Raw genomic sequence first — 12,236 nt, 5'->3', positions numbered from 1 at the left:
TTGATATTGTGGATTTCCCTTAGGAAACACACATACACATCCCCACATATGTGTGTCAGCACGGGGGGTGGGGGAGGGTGTTCTATCCCAGTCCCTGCACAACCCACCCTTACCCAGCACTCTCACTCACCTCTTCTTGGTAAACTATAATTATTTTCAATTTCTGGAAATGTTGATGCTGTGGGAGAAAGAAAGATCTCATGTGCTTTTCCCGTCTCCTTCCCTATTTGGATGTGAGGGGAGAAAACAGAAAGCTACAGCAGCTACTTGTTCCTTTAAAAATAATATTTTATTTATTTCATGAGCAGTGTGTACTGTACTCTGTAGATTTAGCAGGGCTGTATAAAATAGCACACTAATGTGTTCAGGGGTATTTTTGGTCATTGAAATAAGGGAAGAGCAAGTAAAATCCTAAAAATAGAATGTATTATAGGGTTCATATATACATTTTAAAAAGCAAGGATACTTTATAGAAAGCTAATAATGTAGCCACTGTGAACTATCAGGTTTCTAAAAAAATTCTGGAAAATCAGGATGATGTTCACAGGTGCCTCTGTGCACTTCTGTGTGTTGTTAATATTGTAGTTAGAGTAGCATCCTATTAAAAATCAGCATTAAATTTCATCTGTGTCATACAGGAATTGGAATGACAATATAACAGGATTTTGAAAAAAAGTAAGTCAATTTTATGTGGTAACCATAAAAAATAATAACTGAACATGCAGCAGGAACGTCTAATTTCAAACCATATTCTAAATATCTATTCAGTGACTATTATGTGCTAGTGTGTTTCACACAGTCATTTTTTCCTTTTTTTCCTAAAATTTCCCATTATTTCTGTATTATGCCCAAGGCATTGTTATGGAGGGGGCGAAAAAGTGTGAATATTTTCTCAAAACCACTTTTTGCTGCTGGCTTTGCTGTCTATACCCAGGGTAGGTTAAATACAAACAGGCCAGTGAAACTGGGTTATGGCAGGAGGGTAAGGAAGGGCATTTTCCTGAGTGCTTAGGACCCAACACACCTACTGCTTGGCAAAAAAGGGGAATATTTAGGGAAAAATAAAAATGAAAAGCATAAATAAATAAAAAAGGGTCTTTTGTGCTGTTTCCAGAAAGGCAGATCATCTAGCTGCAAGGTTGTCTGCCTTCATCATGAATATGGTCAAAGCAGTGACAGGGCCAGCTGCAGAACCCAGTGAGGGACATGTGAAAAAGACAAACACAGGGAGGCAGGAGAGCTCTGGAAGCCAGGTAGAGCATTTTGAGATGTATAGAGGGAGCAGTGAACTTGACAGGAATAAAAATGATGAGTGTGTGGTCTGGTGTGTGAAGGACCCTCTTGGTAGTTACCGCAAAATTAAAATTTTGGAATATGCTTTCAGAAGAGTCTCAGAATATAATTGTAGCATCTGAACAAGAAAATCAAGAGCTTGCAAACAAGATAAGTTTTAAATTATATAATTTTTACACAAAAAAATTGAAACAATTTTCAGAGGTCAAATTAAAGCAACTATACATATTGGTTTTAGTACTTACATGGCCAACTAAGCTTGAAAAACTGAACCTTCCAGAAGAAGCACATCAGACTGTCACTTTAACAATGGTCTAAAAAAGGCAGGCTCTTTTTTAGAAAACCTAGCTGAGAACAAATATCGAAATGGCTTTATGCATTAAGGCAAGGTGTTTCATGAGGGAGAGATAAGCATGGAGAAAAGGGAAAAAGTAAGTGTCCCTATGTAACTGGAGCCAAACAATGCCACTCCTAAGAAAACAAGTGTTATTGAATTTTCAATAGCACTTCAGGAAGGCAAGACAAGACCTTGAGAATAATTACTTTTGATAGTTTTATTCCCCAAGCAAGCAAGGAATTAAAACACAAAAAATAACACTGAACAGAATTTTAACTTTTTTTTTCTCTCTCTACTTGTTAAACCAAATTCTGAAAACAAACCATGTGCCAATAAACCTTTGGTGAAACTCCAGACGCAGCACTTGACACTTGTAAGGAAAGCAAAAGGGAATGTCAGAAGTTTGACTTCTCTCGTACCTGGGGAAAGTTTGAAACCAAGTTTGTCATTCTTCAGAAAGGTGCTCCAGCTGTCAGACTAGGCAGCCAGGAGAGCCAGCCCTGTCCTGGGAGCATCAGGCAGAGCATCACAGCTGGGCAAGGGAGGGGATTGTCCCCTCTGCTCTGGGCTGGGGCAGCCTCACCTCGAGTGCTGGGGGCAGCTTTGGTGTAAATGTAAAAAGGACATTAAACTGTTAGAGAGTGTCCAAAGGAGAGCCATAGGGATGGGGAAGGGCCTTGAGGGGAAGCTGTGTGAGGAGCAGCCGAGGGCACTTGGTCTGTTCAGCCTGGAGGAGAGGAGGCTGAGGGGAGCCCTCATTGCACTCTGCAACTTCCCCATGAGAGGAGGCAAAGGGGCAGGTACCCATCTCTTCTCTCTGGTGACCAGTGACAGGACTTGAGGAAACATCATGAAGCTGAGTCAGGGGAAGCTTAAGTCAGATATGAGGAAAATGGGCACAAGTAGTCAAATAAAGTTCCCCCTGCTCCAATAACAGGAGTCCAATAGAGACAGCTTCTGGCATTATGCAGTAAATACACTCCCATCAGGAATGATCTCAGATATTTGGAATATTCTGCCAGGCAGAGCATAACTGAGAAGAGCTTGCCAATTTATCTCTGCTGCTTTTAAAGATAATTTACTCTGGAAGTTCCCAAAACCTTTTCACTCTCTGACTCCAGGACTGTGTGAAATAAAATCAGGAGGTTTTTTTTCATTACTGATTTTCCATCAGGGATAATTAATTTCATAACCTCCCCAAGCCTGCATGCGTGCGTGTGTGTGTGTGTCTTTCCTCCTCATAAGCCAACATCCCAGATACATAGATAATTTATGAAAACAGAGTAGATGCTTTTTAATAATTAAGTAATAGATAATAGGAGGGGACTTTTTCCAACAATGTACAGTGGCTTTGAAGTAGACTGCAGTGCTGAAAGGTTAGTGGCTGTGGATAAATTACATTTCAAAAAAGAAAACCTGAAGAATACTGCTACACTTACACTGTATTATTAAGTAAATTAAAACACTGAAAAGGTTCTTTTCATTTTGCAATGTGTGCACTTCATTGCAGTAACATGTGAGCAGTAGTCCTGTGGCAAAAAGCCAATTGACTGCCCCAGAGTAAATCACACAGCATCAACACGGCCCATTCTCTCTAAATTACAGGGCAAACAATAACACAGGTAAAATTAGCCCCGGCCGTAATTATATAGCAGAACTGTGCCGAGGACGCAGAATGATAAACGGCAAATGCAGAGTGTGTTGTGTCATATCATGTAATCTCTCCTGCTGCAGAGTTGAAAAACAAAGGGAGAGTTGTGCCTTGTTTGTCTAACATGCTCTATATCACAAATTAGAAATCCTTCCTAATTAAGATATTGTTAAATTTCCTTTGTTAACAATTTTTTAACAATGTTAATTAGTGATCATTGATGACATTTTAACAATGTTAATTAGTGATCATTGTTCATCTAACAAACAATTAGCGTGATTTGCGCTGCAGTTCTCAGGCGCAGAAGTGCATCCCAGAGCCTTCCTGCCTTTTTACCCCCAGGCTGCTTGAGCCGAGGGAGGGCATCTGGGAATGCTAATGCAATACGTAGCCACTCATTTAGCAGAGGCATTGCAAGGAAAATCATGTCTGGCTTATGAACGTTTAATAGTTTGAAACAGCTGTAGCCTCACAAGGGTGTTCTCATCATACAAGTGCTCCATGAGGTCACTCAGGCCATTTTTACACTAATGTAATATAATACAATTCTAGAGGCACACGGACATTCATTTCCCACTGTTCCATTAATTCTCATCTAGCTGTGCAGTTGGCAGTGGCTCTCAGAAGCCTGAGGTTGTGGTGCCATCTAACTCCAGCCATTTTCTGGTCTATGTACTGGTGACAGCAGTAGCAGCAGCACCTGCTGTGACTCATGGCCCCGATGCCTTTGTGAAAACTGGGACCAAAAACGTCAGAACAAGAACCACTGTCACATTTACAACACCAGCTTTGGGAGTTGCGATATCGCTTATATTCGTAGGAAACGTCCCTGAGCAAGAAGGATGTTAGCAACAAGCGTTATGAAGGGGCTTGAGAAATCAGCCTGTCAGTTAGACCACAGGAGCACAGAAATTGGACTGCATTTCCTGGCAGAGACAAGTGGAGGGCTACAGGCTCTGACAGATGTCAGGCTCGATGCACGCTTCCTCTCCGCAGTGGTCAAAGCATTATCTCTGGCTGGAGCCAAAAGACCACTCTCCTAACCGAGAACTTCAGGGGGAGTTGGGTTAAATGCTAGTTCAATTAAAAAAAAAAAAAAAACAACAAAACAACCTAACAAACAAAAACCAGACTTGCACTGAGGAAAACAGACAGTCTGGAGGTTGAGCAGTGGGATAATATTGCTTGAGACACCTCCTGCTGTTGTCTACTGCCAGTGATAGCAGCAGTCAGAGGGGCAATCAGAGGCAGGGCCATCACACAAGCATTGGGCAGTCACACCGTCAGGGCACCAGCAGCCATCTGTGTTATCACTGTGCCTCTGCTCCAGATGAGGGCAGACAGCCTGGGTGATAAGACATCAAGGTATGGTGTACAGTGCTGCTGCACTGAGTGCTGATGGTGGTCCACCAGAGTAGCTGTGCCCTGTGGAAGGCCCTCAGCATGGATTTTGCTGCAGGGTGTTATCCTGCTTACCATAGTGCTTAGCAAGAGGCATAAATGCACTTTTCTGTGAACCTTGCCTCAGCAAACATGCTTGAACACGGCTGCATTACCATTTGGTTTCTCATTTTATGTTTCTTTACAGCCATGAATACCTGCTGTCCGCCCATAGCTCAGTTACATAATTTATCCATCTTTTCTTCATGTATGAAGTTTCTTCACTCTGTGATATGAACACTGAAATGTTTGCATGTTGCTATACATAAACATTTCTGCAGAAAATCGTAGATGGAAATAAGTGCCAGATCCCATGCAACAAGTTCTAAATGTTAACTGCAGATTTGGAAAATTCATTGTTAATGCAGGGCTGACATAACAGACATGTTCTTGCACTGTCCAGGTTAGTGGATGGCATTGATATGATTAGATTATAAGACTGAGCCACTAATCCCTCCTTTTCCTGATTCTTATTGACAAAATTGGAGTGTAAACTAACACTAACCTACTCAGTTCCAGCTACATTCTCATGAATATACATGCATCAGTCCATCAAATTTACATTTATAAAATGCCCTTCATTCAAGGACCTCAGAATGCAAGAGGCAATCAATATAAAAATAAAATTGTTAAGCTTGATTTGGTGAGAAAAATTCAGCTTAGGAGTTCCCAGATTTTTCTACTGGCACTTTCTATGGCTGGAGCTGAGTAGGATATGCCTGAGTTATGTCTTTCACCTTGCCACTTGGTCTCGTGGTTTGTGTGCAAATCTAAGTGCTGATAGAAGCAAAGGATTAGTAGCACTTGCTAGGATAAAGCTTTGTACCTGTTTTTACAGCAAAGTAGGGCTCTTTTCCCCCACCATTTCCTGGGAATGGTCGCAGGGAAAGGCTGTGAAATTGCTTGCCTCACCTTATGAGTGGAAATCAGACTCCAGCCCTTGGAGAAGAAGCTAAATGTGCTATTTGTTATGACAGTGAAATGTTCCCAGTTTTCAAAGTCAGGAACTCGCAACTGGGAACCTAAAATCACAATTTAAAGAGGAAATGCATTTGATTTCAGGGCTCATCTATGGCACGTTGGGGCAGAAGTGTCCAGTTTTAAACATCCACATTTGGTGAGGTGAGAGAGGGAACTGATAAATGCTTGCTTGTATTTCTAGGTACCTTTTGTCATAGGAAATTTCATTATTGTTTGTATTACAGATTGTGATTGTCAGACCCAGATATGAAAGTCAAAATATATTTTGACTTCCGTGGGAGCAGATGGAAATTGTAAACTGATTTTCACCTTTAAAAAATGACCAGTCTCATTTTAAAATTTGATTGATTTGTTCTGTTGTTATGACTTCGCTGTGTTCTAGATTCCAAGTAACTGTGATTTCTTTTTCTGAAACAGAAGTAGGTATCCCTAAGGGAAAGTGTACCATCTTTTGTGAAGATGATGGTAACAATATGCTAGTTGCGGGGGAGTGGGCTATAATTAGAGACCCATTTGCACCCAGTAATTTTCTGTTATTGTTTGTAAGTGATGTAAAGTGCTGCATTTCCACCATCCTGTGGATTACACATTTACCAATTCTATGAATCTTCACACTCCTCAAGTTAATCTTTTCTGGCATTGTTATGTGACTGATTTCTAAGCAGAATATTCCCAAGAACCCAGCAGAAACACAGGACACCTCAGCAGTAGAGAAAGGCTAAAAATTCTATTTGTGCTCAGACTAGCTGACTTTGCGAGCCAGAAGTCGTCAGAAGGCATTACCTACACAGCACCTCTATGACCACTGTCTTGTGTCGGAATATTAAACCAGGCTTTGCTGACATTAGGCAAAGGCAGCAACAAAAGGTAGCAAGCAAAGGAAGAAAAAGGTTCCTCAGTACTTGATCTGCTTCTTTTGTATTTCCTCATGTACACCTGCTCCTGAAAATCTTTTGAAGTCTCTTCCTAAGCTTTGGTGATTTCTGAGTCTGAAGGGGTTGAAGACAGGACAGGGGAACATCCTTGTTTGGTTTTTTTTTTTTTCCCCCAGTGTATCTATCTCCCCTATTTATCTGCCTTTACAAAAGAAAAGCAAATACCATCTATGCAGACATGCATTTTTGAGGTTACACTCCGGACCGCTCATGCAGACTGGGAGTGAAAGCATCAAAGATCTGCTGGATCTAGGTATTTTAGTGATCTGAGCTGTGTGGATGCTGCAGTGGAAATGTAACACCCACCAGTCAGCAGCGGTTAAATACCAGCAGTTGCAGACAGACTGCTGGCTGGGAGGACAAATTGACACAAATTGAAGCTTCCCCCCAACATCTGCAGTTCCACTGGGCATGCTGTTGTGCACTTTCATGCAAAACATTCGGCTTAACTGGAATTAGCTGCTTTCACTAAAGACTAACAAGTCATTCAACAAATTAATTAAAACAAAACCAACCCAACAAACTACAAAACACCAAAAAAACCAAATCCCCAAAACCCCAACCCAACCCAAAATACGGTGGTGCAAATGACTTGCACATTGCAGTAGTTCATGATAAATCTTACATTCTTGGTGATTCTTCAGCTGGAGCATAAAGGAAGAAAGCACAGGAAAAATGCAGCATTTAGATCCACATCACAGGGAGAAATGCTGATAAATGGTCAAGAAAATTCCAGTAGATGTGTGTATTTGTTTTCTTAAGCGGAGATAGAGAAGTAGTGTAATGTAAGAAATCGATATCTGATATTTTCTGTTTGGACAGAGAGCTAGATCTCCTTCTAAATGCAATTCTTTAATCAGTGGAAACTGTACCTCATAGCACAAACAAAATATGTCATTAAATGTTTTTATATTTAATGCCAGATACATAAAGTTTCTGAAATATAAGAAACCAACTTGAAACATACAGTTGTGTTGTTTGCTCTGCCCTGCCTCTGTTCTTTCTTCTCTCTTGGCTTTGAAGGCTGCTGCTTGGGAAAACATATGGAACATGCTTCCTGAATGAAATACTGCTATTTTATATTGTATGAATTTATGAACAGATAATTATGTTCTAATTCCTCCCAAGTGGCCCTCTCTTGTTCTTTTCTCTTCTGCTCTCCTCCATCTTCCTGAGCTTCACTATGCTTTTCTGCCCAGCTTCCATTCTTATTTTTTCACCACTTTTTATCTCTTCAGATCCTGCTGCTACTTTGTTCACCCTTTCTGATTTCTTAGTGTCCTACCTTACAGCCCTTCCTCCATCCATGATGCCTCCTCTTCACTGCATCTGGCCCTGGCCTGTTTCCAGCTCCCTCCCTCTCTCTCTCTGTTCTTTGTGGTCTTCCTTGCTCTGCTTATTTCTTCTTTCATCTCATAAGTTTCCTTTCTTCTGCTCTCCTGCATGAGATGTAGCAAGAGACCACCTGCCTTATCAGGAAGGCAGGTATTTTAGGAAGGCCCTAGTTAGCTTTATGGTCTGTGGGCTGCCTGGCACCAGCCCATAATAGTCTTTACCAAGATAGAAAATTAAAATGTAGTGTGGAAATAGTCAGTCCATCATGTTACTATGCAAAGTGTCATCTAGTGGCTCATCTTATCAAGAAAATTGCCCAGCACCATAACAGTTTTCTTCAGTCTTTACAGTCTGGTCATTGCCTCATTTTCAGTCAGGAAGGATTTTTTTTAAACAATAAAACTATCCATAATGAGTCTGCTCTCTAAATTATACTCAGGCATGCAATCTCTCAATCTAATTTTGAATCTTGATTGTCCAAATGAAGGCACCCAGTTCTAAGTTCTAATTTTCAGGCAGGCATTTGGGCACCCAAATACCCATTTTATTCCCCTAAGTGCCCATCTGAGCACTCCAATACAGCAGGTGAATGGGCACCCTCCCCTAACCTGCAATTTCAGCAGCATTGCTGTCTCACTGTGTTGCAGTGTGATTTCACGGGTTACCCCAGAACCCCAGGTTTCTCCGCTGAAGATTCCCTCCCAGGTGTGTCAGTCACCCCTCCTTTCCCCACTCTGACCCCTGCCAAGCACTGTCTGTCAATCCTGGAATTCCAGAAGGGTGTCAAGTGATTGGGCAGATTCAAAAGATGCCCTCTACCCGCAGGGGGCATTAGGCCATCCAGGTGTCCTTTGTCCCTTGAGACCTCCTCTCCCATACCTGGTTGGTGGCTCCCTATCCCTTCCCTCCTCCCCTCCCCTGGATAAAAGGGCAAGAAACCACGCAATCTGGGAGTTTGGTTGGAGGAGTTGCTGGATTCAGAGGCCTGTGGGCCAGAATAAAGCTCTGGATTGAAACCTTCCATCAGAACTGACTCCTTTCCTTCACCATCACCTTAAAGCTTCCCTGGCAGAGGGAGACATGAGAGGAAGTTCCATCCTGCTGCCACCAGAGCCCTGGCATGCCTGGACTCTCCATGGGCCCAGCTGCAATACCCAGCTAGCCAAAAGTGTCTCTGGGGTGAAACACCACAGTTGCCATTATCTGGTTCTGCCACAGGGACAAGCCAAGGCACATCCCGTCCACAATACTGGTAGTACCAATAGCACTGAATAGAACTGTGGTGCTGTTGATCGTCCTGTGCCACCAGCACCCTCCTCTGTGAAACTGCTGCTCCTCCAGCACAGCCCATGGCTTGGCTGTCTGCTGGAGATGTGTCCCTGTGCAGCATCCCACTGTCCCTCACAGGGACAGGCTCCACTGGCACGTACCACACCTTGGGGTTGTTTGACAGGAACAAAAACTGGAAGGTGACTGAAGGACAGCACGAGTGTTTCTGGCTTTGCAGCAGAGTTGCCAGCTTTGGATGCAGGCGCTGAGCCCCACAGCCCATGGGAGACGATGCTCACAGCATCACCCAGGAGCACTGCTTAGCACCGGGACTTGGGCTCTGTGGCCTGCAGGAATGCTTCTGTGCCTCAAGCACCTTCCCAGCCAAGGCAAGGACCTCTTTGTGGGTAAAATCTGAGAACCCCCAGCATCCCACTGCTCCCGGGCGACGGCCCGCGGGACTCCACACAGGATCGGGAGAACGGGAGATGCCTGCTGCTGGGCTGGGCGCTGCGGAGCGGGGCAGGCCGGGGATGGCCCGAACAGCCCCAAAATGAAGCTGTGAAGCACATGGGTCGCACGGCCCAGCAGAATGCAACGGGAGATCCGCAGGCGGCCGCGCCGTGCAAGCAATCATATTCTTTGTTCCCCACTTTAATGGAAGCCTCCTCCACAGCACCCAGCGGCTGATTTAAATCACAATAAGGCGCTGACTCCGGCTCACAAAAAAAAAAAAAAAACAGGGAAGCAGACATTTATGGTTTAAATCTGGTCTGACACCTGACCTTAACTGTGACTGCTGTGCCAGCAAACAGCAACAACAAAAAAAGGCTCAATTTAAAGCCTGTTCTTGTTAACGCGGAGTGTTAGATATAACTGTGAAATTCCGGCTTTTGTGGGGTTAATTGCATAACTCTTTGCTGTGCTTTAACAAGATGTTTTGTAGCTGAATAGCTGTGATTTCCTTTGTTTCTTTCTGTGGGCCGAAGGTAGTTTAAGAGGGGAAATTAGCCATTTAATTATTATGAGTGCAGGAGAAGTAAAAAGACCATATGGTTTGCTGTTGAAATTAGTCACAAGAAACTTTTTTTTTTTTTTTTAATAATATGTGATATTTTTAACAAGCAGATGTGAAGCCACGGCGTCTCCCACAAGAGCTTTGCCAGGCTTATCTATTGTACCAAGTGCTGCAGGGGGGTATTTTTAGCGCAGGGGGTCGATGCATGGAGGAAGAGGGTAAGGAGTGGTTGCAAGGCAAGCTGGAGGCACAGCAGGGTCAGCAGGGACTGGCCTCTGATTCCAGCACGGCTGCTGTTCCTCTGTGGGACTCGGGGTCCTTTCCAGCACTGGAAAGGATGCTGAGCCCAGGACGCTGCTGCAGGGTGTCTGCTCTGTTCCTCGCTGTCCTGAGTACCTGAGCATCTCTTCACTGGCCTGGGCTGCTGCTCATGCCCCAGCAGGTGTCCTTCCAAAAGGCCTGCGCTCCTCTATTGGCTTGCTTCCTGTCCTGATTCTCCCTCCTGTTCCTCATAGGCAGCCCTGAAGCCTTTTTCCTCTCTTTCCACGACTCACTCACTGTTCTAGGCTAGTGACCGGCGCAGCGGGATTGTGGTGGCATTCCAGGCACTGGCTTTCCCAAATTACAATTTCAAAGCAGCAGTAGGAGCCCTGTGAGCTGTGAGCAGTGCTGCTCAACAAGGGAAAATGCTGCCCGTGGGGCCAGACGAGATGCACACTCAGCTCCCAGTTCCCGTGGGGACTCAGCTTGGTGGGAGCAGGGAGCAGCTGCCTCTCACAGATGAACGTCTGCTCCTCCTTCCCTGTCCTCCTGGGGCCATTGCGAGTCTTGGTGTGATATCTTTGGCACCTGTAGGTACAGTGTGTTGACCCCTCCTCCAGACAACACAGATCCTATTGTGTAACTCTGAAAGTTCATTTGTGTGTTTTCTGTTTCTTAGCCAGCTTTATGTTGGGGTTTTTTCTTCACCTTAATCTGTTTTCCCTCTCATCCTATTCTTTGTTTGTAAGGGAAGTTTCATAATTTAAAACAGAGACATACCACTGCCTTTATTCATTGTTTTTTTATCACTTATCTAGATACAAAGGTTATGCATTAAAGAGATTAGAGGTCCCAGTTTAGAGAGGCATAGATTTTATCTAGGAAAGTTGTGCTGTCTTTCCCCTACCTTGCCTGAATTTACTTTGTATTCAACTTTTGCAGAAGGTAGAGAAAAAATAAAAGAAGTAAAGTGTAAGGGAAGTGAATATTGCTTTATGAGAACTCCAGAACATTTGAATAGCAAGTGACATCAGGTTACTTTTGTACTGGCACCTGGACAGACCAATAAAGTCCCACCCAGCAAGAAATACTCTGGTTTTGCTGCTAACCCATGCAATCCTTTTGCAATTGGTGGGTTTGCACAAAAAGGTAAGTCAGGGCAGGATTTGAGCCCTTCAGGAAATTTTGAACCAAGTGCTTGATCATTGCATTGCTCATGCTGCAGAGCAGGAACTCAATTAGGTTGGCATTTACTGTGTGCAGGAACACCTACGCTCCTTTTCAGGCCTCTGACACTGGAGAGCTGTAACACTGTATTGAATTGTAGGCAGCCCTCTTAAACAGTGCTGCTTTTTAGATTGGGCATTTCAGGGAGTTATCACGACTCTGATGTTTAATTTGAACCTTCTTTTCTAGTTTCACATTCTCCTTTGCAGTCAAAGGATTTCTGATACTTCTCTAACACAAACAATCAAGGGGCCTGGTTTGCTTTTGCCTGAAATTCAGGAATTATTCAAGTCCCCTTATCAAGATAATTCAATAAGCTCTTCCTGTTCAAAATCACCCAATTGAATGGCCCACGGTATCTGTTCCTTCCGTTCCCTTTTTTCCTGCCTGCCTGCCTTCTTCTTCCTCTCTGTTTCTCTACACCAGTTCTAATTATTTTATGTTCAAATGATAAATGAGTTTCAAATAATTAGAAGTGGTAGAAAGGAC

Source organism: Zonotrichia leucophrys, chromosome 2 (genome assembly GCF_028769735.1).
Source record: "Zonotrichia leucophrys gambelii isolate GWCS_2022_RI chromosome 2, RI_Zleu_2.0, whole genome shotgun sequence".
Classification (NCBI taxonomy): Eukaryota; Metazoa; Chordata; class Aves; order Passeriformes; family Passerellidae; genus Zonotrichia; species Zonotrichia leucophrys.
This window is presented reverse-complemented; position numbering follows the sequence as displayed.